Below are 9,551 nucleotides of genomic sequence, written 5' to 3'. Positions count from 1 at the left end.
AATGTATTTGCGTGATTGAGGCCATCATTTCAACAGTCACTTTTCCCAAATAGCCTTAACCCTTATATCTACCATTGCTAACCAATTTTGAGCCTTTGATAAACCCTCTTGTTCTTAAATGGAGCACGTCAACAACCCTAAGCGAAAAACCATGAATGTCCCTGAATTTGAATCATTGATTAGCTTAGGTAAGTTAGGTTGTGTATCATTCATACAGGAAGGGTATACTTTGGAAATTCGGGTAGATATATAGGCATGTAATTGTAGTATAATTGAAAATTCTAGGATTTTGGGAACATACTCATGTGCTAAATGATTGCACCATATGCATTGACACTTTAGTTCACTAAGAAATCCCAAAGAAAAGGGGATGATGATAATGTCATATCTACAAAAAAAATACAAAATGCCCCAAGATAAAGTAATAAAAACAATGCATATAGTAGGTGGACTGAAAAGAAGGCATGAGTATGCAAAAGGGTAGAAATTCAAGGGCAGCTAAGAATATATTGTAGTTATATAGGTTGTTTTAGGTGTCTAGTGGGATCCAAGGTTGATCAAGGACTCAAATTTTAAGCCCACTTAGCCATATACATCCTTACCTTCACCTTAGCCCCATTACAACCCATGAATAAGACCTCATGATACTTGTAAGCATGCATTAAGTAATTGTCGATTGATTAGATGAAAGACAAATCTTGGAAAGCATGATTAGGAGGAGATTGAGTGACGAACCCTAGACACTTGAGCGAATAGAGCGGATACACTTCCGGTGAGGGTTCAATGCTCAATGCTTGTTCCCGGCTTTCACAAGCATTCGCTTAGCAAGTCATATGCACTCTTTAGTGATGTTCAGTTTGGTAGGATTCGTGAACTGCATACTATCTTCACCCTATATGCTCACATGTATTCTTGAAGGATGGATTTACTTTTGACCAAGTAGGTAGATGACTTTACATTAGTTACATGCATCCGTTTAGATACTTAGCATTTCATAAACCCTTTCCCATCATAATCTTTGGTCTTTTTATTTTAAGCATGAGGGCATGCTTGGTTTAAGTGTGGGGAGATTTGATAAACCCTGATTTCGTGGTTTATCTTGTGCTTATTTTGGGGGATTTTATCAATATTTCCCACACTTATTCACAAGAAATGCATGGTTTTGTGTTCACTTCCCAATATTGCTCTATGATGAAGAACATGCTTGTTTTACCTTAAATTTGCCATATTTCAATCCTCTTCTATTGTCATTCGATGCCATGATATCTGTGTTGAGTAATTTCAGGAATTATAGGTTAGGAATGACTCAGAAGAGAGGGAGAAAGCATGTACAAAAAGGGAGTAACATGAAGAATTGAAGTCTTGGGAGCAGCAGCATCGGCGTGCCCGCGCACTCCACGCGCTCGTGTGGATGGGACTGGATAGAAGCGGCGCGCAAGGATGGACGCATCCGTGCAGATTGGAAGATTTCTATCGACGCACACGCGCAACTGGCGTGCCCGCGTGGATCACAAAAGTAATCGGCGCGCGCACGCATGGCGCGCACGCGTGGGAAGCTGCACGTGACCTCATTAAGAGAAATCGTGCCTGGCGATTTCTGAGGCCAAGGAGGCCCAATTTCAATCTGTTTCTTGCATGGAAAAGACCCAAGGATGCTTAGGGAAAAAGGGGGAATGACTCATTTGGAGACTAGGAGATAATTTTGAGAGTTTTTTTTTTGGTTCTTTGGTGATTCTAGAGAGAGAAACCCTTGTTCCTCTCTAGATCTAGTTTCCATTTTGATTTTTCCTTGTTGATTTGTGAATTGGATTTTGTTGATTACAGTTTTAATTGTTCAATTTAATTTCCTTGCTACAATCTTGCTTACATCTAGTGATAGTTTTATGATTCTTGTCAATTGTTATTTTACCCATTTCATGAATGTTGTGAATCTTGTTTTGTTGATGTTACATTGATGATTTCTACGTTTAATCTTGTTGATTGTTTGATTGTATGTTGATCATTGTTAGTGGGTATTTGTAGAATTCAATTTAATTACTATTTTGAACATGTCTTTTGTTAGTGCTTACCAAGTGTTTGATGAATTGTTTACTTTGATTATGGAGTAGTTCTTTTCACTCTTGGCCTAGGTCAAGTAAATTGGGTAAACTTGAGTCATTGGGTCTAATGGATTTGATGATTTGGGAGCCCTAGGTGGTCAATTTGATACTCATTGACGCCAACCCACTACTAATCTAATTAGTAGGTAGGTTGGGACTTATGGGTTGATGTGGCCAAGGCCATTTGACGTACTTCAAGTCTAGGAGTAGATATCACGTACTTAAGATTTGGGAGTAGACTTAATGAGCTTGGTTCCTCATAATTGTCAAGATGGAGTGTTGGACAAGGACTGTGACCCCAATTCCCATGTCTAGCCAAGAGTTGTTTTTATCATTCATAATTGAAAACCGATTTCCAATTTCAAGTGTCTTAGTCATAGTTATTCGCTTAGCTTAAGGGAAAATTAAGTAGAATATCGCTTGCTCATTGAAATTGCTTAGTTTTTGCTTACGTAGTTGAATTCGTTTATTGCAATTTAAGATTACCTGCTTGTTGAGTTTTCCATTTGTTTTCATGCTCATAACTCTCAACCCCGGATTTCTAACCAATGTCAAAGCACATGTTTGCCCATTTTTCGTGAGACGACCCGAGGTTTGAATACTTCGGTTATTTCTATTAGGGTTGAACCTGTGACAACCAAATCCCTCTTCTAAATTTGACCCCCGAGGATTGTTATTGGTAGGCTATACTCACGACGAGGTGATATTAAAGAGAAAAATCTTACCAATATAACATCCCTTGGTTGTGCACTGTCATGGCCTTAGATAGATCAGAGACTAAGTTTGCTAGATTAGAAGTATTTTGTTCAGAGTTCTCTGTCTGTTGCTGAGTGGATGATCGAAAAGGCTTGCTATTGCTAAACCTGTTTCTTCCACCATTATTAAAAGCCTTGTTGATGCTTTTATTGATCCTTCCATGAGAGATTTGGGTGATTTCTCCATGATGGATTATAGGTGTTTCCATATGGTTCACCCATGTAATTCACCTCTGCTATTGCAGGGTTTTAAGGATCATAAGCTTCTTCTTCAGAAGATGCCTCTTGAGTACTGTTGGATGCAGCTTGCATTCCATTCAGACTCTGAGAAATCATATTGACTTGCTGAGTCAATATTTTGTTCTGAGCCAATATGGCATTCAGTGTATCAATTTCAAGAACTCCCTTCTTCTGAGGCGTCCCATTACTCACAGGATTCCTCTCAGAAGTGTACATGAACTGGTTATTAGCAACCATGTCAATGAGTTCTTGAGCTTCTGCAGGCATTTTCTTTAGGTGAATGGATCCACCTACAGAAGTATCCAATGACATCTTAGCTAATTCAGACAGACCATCATAGAATATATCCAAGATGGTCCATTCTGAAAGCATGTCAGAAGGACACTTTTTGGTCAGTTGCTTGTATCTCTCCCACGCTTCATAGAGGGATTCACCTTCTTCTTGTCTGAAGGTTTGAACATTCACTCTAAGCTTACTCAACTTTTGAGGAGGAAAGAACTTGGCTAAGAAAGCCTTGACCAGCTTATCCCAAGAGTTCAGGCTATCTTTGGGTTGAGAGTCTAACCACACTCTAGCTCTGTCTCTTATAGCAAAAGGGAAAAGCATGAGCCTGTAAACTTCAGGATCTACTCCATTAGTCCTAACAGTATCACAGATCTGCAAGAATTCAATTAAGAACTGAAAAGGATCTTCAGATGGAAGTCCATGAAACTTGCAGTTTTGTTGCATCAGAGAAACTAATTGAGGTTTCAGCTCAAAATTGTTTGCTCCAATGGTAGGGATGGAGATGCTTCTTCCATGTAAATTGGAATTAGGTGCAATAAAGTCACCAAACATCCTCCTTGCATTATTATTATTTTCGGCTACCATCTCCTCTTCCTGTTCGAAAATTTCTGTAAGGTTATCTCTGGATTGTTGTATTTTAGCTTCTCTTAGTTTCCTCTTTAGAGTCCTTTCAGGTTCAGGGTCTGCTTCAACAAGAATGTTCTTGTCCTTGCTCTTGCTCATATGAAAAAGGGGGAACAGAAAAATAATAATAATAGGGATCCTTTTTACCCAGGTATAGAGGTTCCCCTGTGTGAGTAGAAGAAGAAAAGAATGTAATGTAAAGAAAGGAAGAAGAGAAAATTCGAACATAGATGGAATAGGGGGTTCGAATTTGGCTGAGATGAAGTGTTAGTAGATGAATAAATAAATAGAAGGAGATGAGAGAGAAGGAGGATTTTCGAAAATAAAATTTTGAAAAGGAGTTAGCGATTTTCGAAAATTAGGAATAAAATCAAATTAAAATTAAAAATTGAAACAATTAGTTAATTAAAAAGAATTTTTGAAAAAGAGGGAAGAGATTTTCGAAAATTAGAGAGAGAGAGTTAGTTAGGTAGTTTTGAAAAAGATAAGAAACAAACAAAAAGTCAATTAGTTAGTTGAAACAAATTTTGAAAATCAATTTTGAAAAGATAAGAAGATAAGAAGTTAGAAAAGATATTTGAAAATCAAATTTTTGAAAAAGATAAGATTTTTTTTTTAAAATATGATTGAAATTAGTTTTGAAAAAGATTTGATTTTTAAAATCACAATTAATGACTTGATTCACAAGAAATCACAAGATATGATTCTAGAACTTAAAGTTTGAATCTTTCTTAACAAACAAGTAACAAACTTGAAATTTTTGAATCAAAACATTAATTGTTGATGATATTTTCGAAAATATGATATAAAATTAAGAAAAAGATTTTGAAAATATTTTTGAAATTTTCGAAAATAAATAAGAAAAATGAAAAAGATTTAATTTTTAAAAAGGATTTTGAAAAAGATAAGATTTTTTAAATTGAAAATTTGATTTGACTCATAAGAAACAATTGAATTTTAAAAATTTTTTAAAATGTCAATCCAAATTTTCGAATTTTATGAGAGAAAAAAGGAAAGATATTTTTTGATTTTTGAATTTTTAATGATGAAAGAGAAAAACATGAAAAAGACTCAATGCATGAAAATTTTGGATCAAAACAATGAATGCATGCAAGAATGCTATGAATGTCAAGATGAACACCAAGAACACTTTGAAGATCATGATGAACATCAAGAACATATTTTTGAAAATTTTTCAATGCAAAGAAAACATACAAGACACCAAACTTAGAAGTCCTTCATGTTCAGACACTATGAATGCAAAAATGCACATGAAAAACAAGAAAAGACATAAAACAAGAAAATATGAAGATCAAACAAGAAGACTGGCCAAGAACAACTTGAAGATCATGAAGAACACTATGAATGCATGAATTTTCGAAAAATGCAAAGAATTTTTAGAAAAAATGCAATTGACACCAAACTTGAAATTGACTCAAGACTCAAACAAGAAACACAAAATATTTTTTATTTTTATGATTTTATGATTTTTTTTTGTATTTTCGAAATTATTTGAAAAATAAAAATAAGGATTTCAAAATTCTTAATATGAATTCCAGGAATCTTTCATTGTTAGCCTAAAGCTCCAATCCAAGGGTTAGACATGGCTTAATAGCCAGCCAAGCTTCAGCAGTACAAGCAATTCCCTAACATGTGGAGGCCTCAGTCAAAAAGAATTTAGACATGTCTCTACAGCCAGCCAGGCTTTAACATGCTTCATGAAACTCTATAATTCATTCTTAAAAATTATGAAGAAAAATATATTTTTGAAAAGATTTAAAATTTTTTTTCGAAAATAAAGGAAAAATTTTTTAAAAGATTTTTGAAAACTTTTTGAAAACAAAATAAGAAGAAAATTACCTAATCTGAGCAACACGATAAACCGTCAGTTGTCCAAACTCGAACAATCCCCGGCAACGGCGCTAAAAACTTGGTATGCGAAATTGTTACTCAGATTTGCAAAATTATTTGTTCGTTCTCTCCCTTGCAATGGCGCCAACAAACTGGTGCACAATACCATGGTCCAAACATAATTCACAACTTCGCACAACTAACCAGTAAGTGCACTGGGTCGTCCAAGTAATAAAACCTTACGTGAGCAAGGGTCGATCCCATGGAGATTGTTGGTATGAAGCAAGCTATGGACATCTTGTAGATCTCAGTCAGGCGGATATCAAATAGTTATGGAGTTTTCGAATATTAATAATAAATAAATATAAAGTATAGATAGAAATACTTATTTAAATCATTGGTGAGAATTTCAGATAAGCGTATAGAGATGCTTTTCGTCCCTCTGAACTTCTGCTTTCCTGCTGTCTTCATCCAATCAGTCTTACCCCTTTCCATGGCAAGCTTTATGTAAGGGCATCACCGTTGTCAATGGCTACATCTCATCCTTTCTGTGAAAATGGTCCGATGCGCTGTCACTGCATGGCTAATCATCTGGAGGCATCACCGTTGTCAATGGCTACATCCCATCCTCTCTGTGAAAATGGTCCGATGCGCTATCACTGCATGGCTAATCATCTGGAGGTTCTTGATCATACTGGAATAGGATTTACTATCCTTTTGCATCTGTCACAACGCCCAGCACTCGCGAGTTTGAAGTTCGTCACAGTTATTCAATCCCTGAATCCTACTCGGAATACCATAGACAAGGTTTAGACTTTCCGGATTCTCATGAATGCCGCCATCAATCTAGCTTATACCACGAAGATTCTGATTAAGAGATCCAAGAGATATTCATTCAATCTAAGGTGGAACGGAAGTGGTTGTCAGGCACGCATTCGTGGGGGAATGATGATGATTGTCACATTCATCACATTCATATTGAAGTACGAATAAATATCTTAGAAGCGGAATAGGTTGAATTGAATAGAAAAACAGTAGTACTTTGCATTAATTCGTGAAGAACAGCAGAGCTCCACACCTTAATCTATGGAGTGTAGAAACTCTACCGTTGGGAATACATAAGTGAAAGGTTCAGGCATGGCCGAGAGGCCAGCCCCCAACGTGATCAATATGATCTAAAGATGAACTAAAAATCATAAGATGATCCGAAGATGTAAATACAATAGTAAAAAGTCCTATTTATACTAAATTAGCTACTAAGGTTTATAGAAGTAAGTAATTGATGCAGAAATCTACTTCTGGGGCCCACTTGGTGTGTGCTTGGGCTGAGCTTGAAGTTTACACGTGTAGAGGCTTCTTCTGGAGTTGAACGCCAAGTTGTAACGTGTTTTTGGCGTTCAACTCTGGTTCGTGACGTGTTTCTCGCATTTAACTCTAGACTGCAGCATAGAACTGGTGTTCAACGCCCTTTTGTGTCATCTAAACTCGACCAAAGTATAAACTATTATATATTGCTGGAAAGCCCTGGATGTCTACTTTCCAACGCAATTGGAAGCGTACCATTTTGAGTTCTGTAGCTCCAGAAAATCCACTGAGTGCAGGGAGGTCAGAATCTAATAGCATCAGCAGTCCTTCTTCAACCTCTGAATCTGATTTTTGCTCAAGTCCCTCAATTTCAGCCAGAAAATACCTGAAATCACAGAAAAACACACAAACTCATAGTAAAGTCCAGAAATGTGAATTTATCATAAAAACTAATGAAAACATTCCTAAAAGTAACTAGATTCTACTAAAAACATACTAAAAATAATACCAAAAAGCGTATAAATTATCCGCTCATCAATTACTGAAGAAGCATGGGATAATTCATAAAGTTGCAACAGCCTACCATCCTCAGACTAATGGGCAAGCCGAGGTGTCAAACAGAGAGATAAAGCGTATATTGCAGAAGATAGTCAAACCTCATAGGAGAGACTAGAGCACCAGGCTACAAGATGCACTTTCGGCATACAGAACCGCATACAAGACACCCATTGGGATGAGTCCTTTCCGCTTAGTTTATGGAAAAGCCTGCCATCTCCCAGTTGAAGTAGAGCACAAAGCCGTTTGGGCAGTAAAGTAATGCAATATGGGATTTAAAACAGCCGTAGCTGAGAAGAAGTTGCAACTGCAAGAATTAGAAAGCCTTCGCCTGGAAGCTTATGAGAACTCAAGGCTGTACAAGGAGAAGATGAAGGCTGTACATGATAAGCACATCAAGAGGAGAGAGTTCCAACCTGGGGACTTAGTCCTCCTTTATAAATTTCGACTGAGGCTCATGCGTGGCAAGTTGAGATCAAGATGGGAAGGCCCATATAGAGTAGAGAAGGCCGAGCCGTATGGAGTTTTTCACCTAAGTCATCCTTCAAGCTCTGAACTCATCAAAGTTAATGGACATTGTTTAAAGCTGTACCATGGTGAGAAGTTGAAGAAAAATAAGGAGCTCGAGATCTTCCTCTTAGAAGATCCATACATAGCCGAAGACTGAGCTAATGGAGCGTCCAACTTACGGACGTTAAAGCAAAGTGCTAGGTGGGAGACAACCCACCATGGTATGATCGTTCTTTTCTTTATTCGTAGTTTTCTTTTTCCATAACTCTGCATTTGCATATTTTTATTTTTAATTAAAAATAAAAAAATTTCACGCGACGCGACCGTATCAATGACGCTTCCGCATCGCAGGTGGCTCAGAAAGAATAAGAAAGCAAACAGAAAGTCACACGAGAGCGTTGCTGGAGGCGTGCCTTCGGCACACCCCACGCGACCGCATCACCCACGTGACCGTGTGACCTGAAAATCGACGTGGAAAGGGTGCATAGCCGAAAGTTATGCTGGAGTGGTGCTGGACTAGCGCTAGACGCACAGCCCTTACCACGCGAATGCGTGCCCCACGCGTCCGCATCATATCCCAATATTGGCCACTCACGCGATCGCATGACCCACGCGATCACGTCACCCATATTTTGGCAAAATAAGATTTCGAACAGAGACTTGTGCGAGCGCGAGGCTGCCCTCGCGCTAGTAGCATAAAACGTGTCACGCGACCGCATGACCGACGCGACCGCGTGACCGACGCGACTGCGTCAATTTGAATAAGCGCAATTCGCGCGAATGCGTCACCTACGCGTCCGCGTTGCTTACGCCGCACAGCTTACCCTGATTTGCCAAATATCTTATCTTTCTTCTCCCCAAATCCTATTTTCTCTTTTCCCTCCTTATTTCTTCCTTCTTCCTTCTTCCTTCTTTCTCACCTTCTTCTCCCTGTCTCTCATCCCCATTATCAAGGTTTTTCTTTTCTTCTTCCTTCCTTACTTTTCCATTATCTTTCTTATTTTTATGTTTTCTGCTTTTCTTTTCTTTTTACTTTCATTATCCATATTTTCTTTTTCTTTCTTTTTTTCTTTTACATGATGTTCGAAATTTAATTGAGTCATTATTTCTCATTATATGCTTGTGGATTGTTGCAAAATTGTTTGGCAATTATATATTACTTTTTAAAGGGTTGCTTGCATGTTCAAATTATTATTTTCAATAGTTTATTCATCATGCATGCTACGTGTTTGTTAAAAAATCCATATGACATTAGGTATTTTCTACATTATTCTTCTCTACTATTCAATGCTTGCTTTTCATAAATTTCCTTTACTATTTTATTAAT

General features: G+C 37.5%; 1 non-coding gene across 1 annotated transcript; it reads left to right on the top strand.

Annotated features, from left to right (window-relative positions):
* The first annotated feature begins 3,460 nt into the window (after positions 1 to 3,460).
* LOC148577572 (small nucleolar RNA R71) lies at positions 3,461 to 3,568 on the top strand. Its single transcript, XR_015903810.1, has one exon. It is a non-coding gene; the product is annotated as a small nucleolar RNA R71 (small nucleolar RNA).
* The last annotated feature ends 5,983 nt before the right edge of the window (positions 3,569 to 9,551 follow it).

Source organism: Arachis ipaensis, chromosome B1 (genome assembly GCF_059453495.1).
Source record: "Arachis ipaensis isolate K30076 ecotype BB chromosome B1, ASM5945349v1, whole genome shotgun sequence".
Lineage (NCBI taxonomy): Eukaryota > Viridiplantae > Streptophyta > Magnoliopsida > Fabales > Fabaceae > Arachis > Arachis ipaensis.
This window is presented reverse-complemented; position numbering and strand designations above follow the sequence as displayed.